The sequence below is a fragment of the Cavia porcellus genome, unplaced genomic scaffold (assembly GCF_034190915.1).
Source record: "Cavia porcellus strain 051 isolate PalLab524CR breed Dunkin Hartley unplaced genomic scaffold, mCavPor4.1 scaffold_25, whole genome shotgun sequence".
Taxonomy (NCBI): domain Eukaryota; kingdom Metazoa; phylum Chordata; class Mammalia; order Rodentia; family Caviidae; genus Cavia; species Cavia porcellus.
In genome coordinates this window covers 21033916-21041753 of record NW_026947508.1, presented here as the reverse complement: position 1 = coordinate 21041753, position 7838 = coordinate 21033916, and positions in this window count along the sequence as shown.

The window sequence follows — 7838 nt, the reverse complement described above, 5'->3', positions numbered from 1 at the left end:
GGAGACCCAGTAATGCTCCCTGCTGAACTGGGAGTCCCATGCTTGGAGAGGGCTGCTGGGGATGGGAAAGGAGTCTTACCAGAGGCAGAGGGATGGCCAAAGGCACCCGAGCCTTACCTGCAAACCCCAGAGCTCAGGGGCAATGTTGTGCACTGCAGCTGGCTGTACCTTGGTGCCACTGACTTGGAGGCAACAGCAGACATTGGCCCCCCAAAACTGTGATGACTTGTGTCAACTAGTAGGCATGGTTACTGAGAATTGTGCTGAGAATCCCTTCCCTGCCCACCCTTTGCCCACATGTGAGGTCAGTCCATGCCCCTGCCCTATGCAGACTCACTCGGGCACCTCCTGAGCCCGAACATGCTGCTGCTGAAAGGTTCTGTCAATTTCCATTCTGCTCCTAGGATGAAAATCTGCCTTCCTTGACCGCCACCATGATCTGAGCTCTGTAGTCTGAGGCCCGCAAGATGAAGGACATCCTGGCATTAGAAGGCACTGAGCAGGATCTTACTCATGGACAATATGCTATTTACCCTTCAGAATCCTCACAGATACTCCCTCCTCTGGGAAGATACTCCCCAAATGCAGTAAAATTTTTTCTTTCTTTCTTTCTTTCTTTCTTTCTTTCTTTCTTTCTTTCTTTCTTTCTTTCTTTCTTTCTTTCTTTCTTTCTTCTTTTTTTGTGTTTTCAACCAGCATTCATCAAGCACCCTGGCAGATATCAGACTCAGAAGATGTTGGTTAGATGATAAAATTTTGGTTTTGGTTTTGTTCTATTTGTAGCAGTGGGAATTGAACCTATGGGCCTTCACACTGAGCTACCTCCTCATTTCTTTCTTTGTGTTGTTTTATTTTGAGATGCAGTCTCGCTTAAATTACTAAATTGCATAGGCTAGACGTGAACATGGTGATCCTCCTACCTCAGCCTCCCAGAGTGCTAGGATTAGAGATATGAGACACTATGTCTTGCAAGACTACATAAATTCAAGTTTCTGCTTTAGTGGAAATTAAAGTCTAAAAGCCCACATCAACAGAGGCTGGATGGTAGCTCAATGGTAGAGTGTTCATTCTGGATGCAACCCCCAGTATTAAAATGAAAAGAAAACACATCAACTAATACATATAATGACAGTTGGGTATTTTTCCCAAAAAAATCTAACAAGGTATACACATTACATTAGGTGGTGATGTCTCTTTGAGGTCTTTTCTTTTTCTTTCTTTCTTTTCTTTCTTTCTTTCTTTTCTTTCTTTCTTTCTTTCTTTCTTTCTTTCTTTCTTTCTTTCTTTCTTTCTTTCTTTCTTTCTGGACAGGGTCTCATGATGCCATTCAGGCTGACCTTGAACTCACTATTTAACCTAAAGCTGGCCTTCAACTCGTGGCAGTCCTCCTGCCTCAGCTTCCCGTTTGCAGAGATTACAGGCTTGTTCTACGACATCCAGTCCTGAAGTTTCTTATATAGTCACTCCGCATCTGTCTTTTATTTTATTTTTTTATAGCTTTTCAAGTAGCCAGGTCAGGCCAGGTGTGTTGACACATGCGTTTAGCTTTTAAGAGAGTGAGGCAGAATTGTCCTGAATTTGAGGCTGGCCTGGACCACGCATAGTGAGTTTGAGGCCTGCTTTAAGCTACGTGGTGAGTGCAAGGGGGAGCCTGAACTACATAGCATGACCCTATCTCAAAAAAAACCAAGTGACCAGGCCAGTCATCTTAGAGAAATGTTCCACGCTGCGGGTAGGTCTGATGTTTCCCTCTCAGCATTGTTTATCTTATCCCACTAAAATCTGTTGCTCTGTAACTAAGAGTTAGGTCTAAAGCAGGGCTTGGCAAACTTTGTAAAGGACCAGAAAGTAAATATTTTTGGCTTTGCAGGCCATACGGTCTTGGTTGTAGCTACTGAGCTCTGTCATGGCAACACGCAGGCAGCCGCACGCTATACAGAGCCGGGCAGTGTTCCAATGCAGCTATGTTTATGGACACTGAAGTTTGGATTTAACATAATTTTCTTATGTCATGAAATATTATTCTTCCTTAGATTAAAAAAAAAAACTGTTTAAAAATGTGAAAACCAGGGCTGGGCTGTAGCTCAGAGATAGAGTGCATGCTTAGTGGTATACGCAAACCCCTATATTTGATCCCCAGTCCCAAAACAAAACAAACCAAACCAAACCCCAAAATTAAAAACTGTTTTTAGGTCACAGAAAGGCCATCATTGGCTCAGAGTTTGCTGAGCCCCAGACTGGACTTAGGTCACACATGTGGGAGGAGGAAGACTCCTTCCCAGTGATGGTGCCCGCTTGGTAGCCATGCCCTCTCATGCTAGTATAAGGCTAGCAGACAGAGCTATGGGAACCACCGCCCTGCCTGTGGAGAGGCAGGGCCCCTCTGCATGACACCGAGTCACCTTCAGGCCCTGCAACACGCTGTTTTTTACAATCTTTCACTTAGTGGTTTTAGCACCTGCTGTGAACTAAATTTTGTTTTTTGTGCTTTCCTTTCCATCAGATTTTATTAGTACATTTTAGATACACTTAATGATCACATTCATCATAATTTGTACCTGTATATAATATAATTTGATCCTTTTTTCCCATTCCCCTACCCTCCCTTCAATCCCTTTTCCCCTCCCCATTTACAAAAGCTTTGTTTCCATTTTTTCTCTTCTTTCCTCATTTTTAAAACTTTTCACTTCTTTCCTCTTCTCCTCTCCCTCCCTAGTTCCCCCCCCCCCCGCTTCTTTTTATTATTTTCTCCCTATCTCGCAGTACCCAGGGCTGGGGATATAGCTCAGCAGCTGAGCACAGAGATCCTGAGTTCAATTTCCTGTACCAAAACAAATAAAACAAAAAGAAAAGCAAAAACAAAACTAACCAAATGATTCCTATTATGCAGTTTGGTCTTTTTTTTTGGTACCAGGGATTGAACTCACAACCTCATGCTAGGGCTTACACCACTGAACTAAATCCCTGGCCCATTTTGTTCCTTATTTACACTTTTGGCTTCTCACACCAGAGAAACAATTCAGTATTTATATATGTGTGTTCAATTTACTTGTGAACTAAAGTTTTTTTAGGATAAATGTAGCTATTTATTTATTTCGGGTACTAAGAATTGAACTCACAACCTCAGGTTTGCCAGATAGTCCCTGTGCCACTCAGCTAAATCCCCAGCTTTGTGAACTAAATTTTGCCTTTCCCCCACTCATAGCTTCCAGCCTTAACCCCCAGTATGATTATATTAGGAAACACTCCCTTTACAGAAGTAACTAAGGTTAAATAAAGGCATAAGAGTCAAGCCTTGAGCTGGTTGGATTAGGGTATCTAAAAGAAGAGACACCAGCCAAAGATTTAGCTCAGTGATGTAAGAGTCTGCCTGAAAGGCGCAAAATCATGAGTTCAATCCCTAGTACCAAAAAAAAAAAAAAAAAAAAAAGAGACACTGGAAGCCAGGCATGGTGGTGCACAGGGAGGGGCGAGACTGACGCAGGAGGGTCATCACGAGTTCCAGGCCAGCCTGGGCTACACAGCGACTTTAAGGCCAGCGTGGACCATACAGTGAGATGCAGTCTCAATCCTCCCCAAACCATGACACCAGAGAGCTTGCTCACACTCTCTCCCGGTCCCATGAGGACGGAGGGAAAAGGTGGCCATTTGGAAGCCAGAAAGAGAAACCTCACCCGCAAGTAACCTTGCTGGGACTTGCAGCTTCCATGTCTGTAAGAAAATGCATTGGTGTTGTCTCTCTACTTTGTCATAGCCCCCCAAGATTACTAAAAAAGATGGCATTGTCACATCATCACTGGAAACTTTAAGTCAGTGATTCATTTTATTTATTTTTTATTTTTTGGTGGTGGTGCTGGTGCTGGAGATCAAACCCAAGAACTCACACTTGCTGGATGAGTTTTCTACCATCATCCCACATCCCCAGTCTAAATTACTAGGGATTGGGATTGCGAGATGGAGTTTTTCCACTTTTCACGTTCCTTTCATGTTCTTTCTTTCTTTCAAAACAGATAGGTCTGGTTTCACAGGGCTGGAGACTGGGAAGCCCCGGATTGAGAACTGACGAGGCAGATTTTGCTATTCACCCTCCTCTCGCAGCCTAGAGGCTGCCACTCTCTTGCTGCATGGACCCACCGAACCCACTTTCTCTCCAAAGAACTTCCCCTCATCAACTAGGAATGGGCCACAGTGCTGCCTAAGAAGCAGAATATATGCTTAATTCCCTAGGAGAAGCTTTTTGATATTTTTCCTTTGGAAATGGGATTCTGGAATGTGTTTTCTCCTAAGAGGAAAAGACTATGAGGGAGAGAGATGGGTGGCACAGGGGAGCAGGCAGTGGAAGGTGTGAAGTCCTAAAAGGTGAGAGACTGGGGGGGAAGGATGAAAGGAGGGAGTCGAGGGCCGAAGAAGTAAAGCTGTGCGCTGGTCATCTGGGCCCAGACACAGAGCCCATTTACTGAGAAACCCAACAGAAGCCGACCGGGCCTGGTTAGTATTCTGCAGAGGCTGGGAGTCATGGGCCTGTGTGCACTGCAAGCAGCTTTCCCTTACTCCCTCAGAGAAGGATTCCTTCTTGGATTCCTGCAGGCCTGGGCTTTCCCAGAAAACACACTGGGACAGGGTAGGGTAGGGCCTTTACAAAAATGTGAGGACTAACGAGAGAATCCAGGCTAGTTTGAAAGCAGGAGAGAGATGACTAGATGGGAACTGGGCTCGCTTTGTTTGTTTGCTTGCTTGAGACAAGATCTTGCTAAGTAGTTGAGGCTGGTGCTGAAGTCACTATGTAGCCTGGGCCGACCTTGAATTCACAGCAATCCTCCTTCCTCGGCCTCTTCAGTGCTGGGATTACAGGCATGCCCTATCATACTTGGCTTTGTTTTTGGTTTTGGTACTAGTTTTGGGCATTGTTTGAAAGAAGCACGTGAGCACAGGCTCTGGGAGGAAAAAAGATGGGTCAGAGCAGTTGCAATAGGCCCCTGTCATTGCCTCTTGCCCCTGTGATTAACCCTGTGCCACATAAGGCTGGACGTGCTTCCTGTCTGAACACCAGCCGTCACTGACTAGTGACTCAAAGGTTTGAGGGTTTTTTTGTTTTGTCTTTTTGAGACAGAGTCTCACTGTGCAGTTCAGGCTGGACTTGAGCTCCCTTTGTAGCCTAGGCTAGTCTCAAATTCACAATGATCCTCCTGCCTCAGCCTCCTGAGTGCTGGGATAAAGGTTTGAGGTTGATCAGATGCATAAGTGAATTAATGAATGACAGCAAATACTTCACTGAACGCAGTGGTGCACACCTGTGACCCCAGCTATTCACGAGGCTGAAGCAGGAGAATCATGAACTTAAGGCGAGCCTGGGTAACTTAACAAGACACTACCTTTAATTTTTTTTTTTTTTTTTTTTTGTCTTTTTCATTTTTATCGGTACCGGGGATCGAACTCACAACCGCCTGCTTGCAAGGCAGGTGCTTATGCCGCTGAGCTAAACCCCCAGCCCCTAATTTTTAAAAGGGGCTAGTAGGGGCTGGGGATTTAGCTCAGCAGCATAAGCGCCTGCCTTACAAACAGGCAGTCGTGAGTTCAATCCCTGGTACCGATAAAAATGAAAAAGACCAAAAAAATAAAAAAAATAAAAGGGGCTAGTGATATATCCCAGTACAAGTGTTGGCCTAGCATGTGTGAAGGCCTGGATTTGATCCCCAGTACAATAAATAAATAGACAAATAAATATATAAATAAAGCAAACACTTATATGACATTTACTATGGCAAGGACTACCCTAAGGGCTCACTGATTCCTCCTAAGACTTCTTTAAAATGAAGTCTATTATTCCCATTTTACAGATGAGTCAGTTGAGGTACAAAAACAGAAGAAAAGGTCATGAAGCTAGGAAGATACAGAGTTGCTTTAAAACCAGGCAATCTGGGCCCCAAATCTATGTTCCTAACCGCAGTGATTCTGAATGGATAAATGACAACTTAAGAATTCACAAGTCCCTGTCCTAAGTGGTGACTCCCGAGATCAGAGCGCTGATCTCATCAAGACAGTGAACAATGAGGAGAGAAACATGTAATTACAGACTATGGTGCCTGTGAAGAGAAAAACCTGAGTGCCAAGGGCAGGAATGGGGGCCGTCTTCCATGAGGCGGCCTGGAAGGTTTCCCTAGGGAGATGGCGCCTCAGGTGAAGGAGGGAACAGAGCCAGGAATGTGACAGCAAGGAGAAGAGCGTCCTGTGAAGAGGGGACAGTACACAAGAAGGCCAGGAGGCAAAACCAGACAAGGGGTTCCCGTGTGGCAAAAGAGGACGATGGTCCAAGATGGGACTAGAAGTGGCAGAGGCCAGACACACAGGACCTGGGAGACCACGACAAGGCCTTTGGATTTTATGGTTCCTTATAAATATTGTGCTGTATTATTTTTTCAAGTGAAATGAAAAGCAAGCATTAGGAGAATACAAACAAGGGGTAATATAATCTAGTGTGTGTTTAATAAGCAGACATGCACCTCTATACTCCCAGCAGTCTAGCTGGCTGGAGCAGGAAGACAGTAAGTTCAAGCCCAGCCTTGGCAATTAGCAATTTAGGGAGACCCTGTCTGGAAATGAAAAGGATTAAGAGATGTAGCTCAGGGCAAAGGACCTGCAGGAACAGGGAAAAAAAAAAGCAATTTTGTTCTTACATTCATTTGATTATTTGATTATTCACTGATTCTTGAATTCTTCCACTTATTCTTACACTCAATTTGTTTTTCCATTGGGTTTTTATTTGTTCATTTGTTGTCTTAGTTACTTTCCTTGTCACTGGGACAAAATACTTGCCATCCACAAATTACAGGAGAAGAGGTTTATTTGACTCACATTTCAGTCCATGGTCTGCTGGCTCCACAGCAGGGCAGAGGTGCACAGTGGGGGAAGAGCTGCTCCTTTTATGATAGCCAGAAGCAGGGAGAACAAGGAGGCAGCCATACCCTTCTCGGTCACACTCAGGTGACCTGCTTCTTCCCACCGGGCCCCACCCACAAACAAAGTGGCTGACAACCTCCACAGTCCTATCACCGTCCACAAGCTGTGCCCACACATGGGGGGAGACATTCTAGTTAATTCTCGATTCTTGCCTCCTGAGCCATAGTTTATTTTTTAGGCACTATCTCTCTAAATTGCCTAGGTTGGGTTTGCATTGACAATCATCCTGTTTCAGCCTCCCAGAATGTCAGAACTACAAGCATGTGCCGCCACAGAGGCTGATTCACACATTCCTGTACCCAGAGAGCCTGCTATTATATGCCAGGCCCAGGGTGGGCACCGGAAGCATGGACAAAAGCCAGAAACAGACCTTGCCCTTGAAGAAAACACTTCTCATGCTTGTCCCCGGGAGTCAGGGGGACCCCAGGTTGGTAGAAGTGGGGTGGCCATAGAGGAAGGCCTCTTGAGGAGATGCCTGTGAATCCAACCTTGAAGGGTGACTGGGCAAGCCTGATAGATTGGAGGAACCCCAAGAGCAGGGACAAGTCTCTTTCATCTCTGTGCTCCCCAGGGCTGGCACCTGACTGGCAATGATAAATGTTTGTCTGTTAATTGAATGTGTGGACCAGCGGCCAGTCAGAGAGCTGCTCAGCAACAGCGGAGGTCACGATGAGGCCACCTTCCAAAGTCCCTGCACCTCTGCTGCTGCTTCTGTCCCTCTCCTCATCCTGCCTCTTGTTTTCCTCAGACAGTAGCATTCTCATCTGCATCCCTTCACTCTGTCCCACCACAGTTGCTCTGGGACACACCTGAGACTCTGGTGCACACACATACCCACACACGTCTCTACACACCCCTGCCTAGGTACAGAAACACCCCTG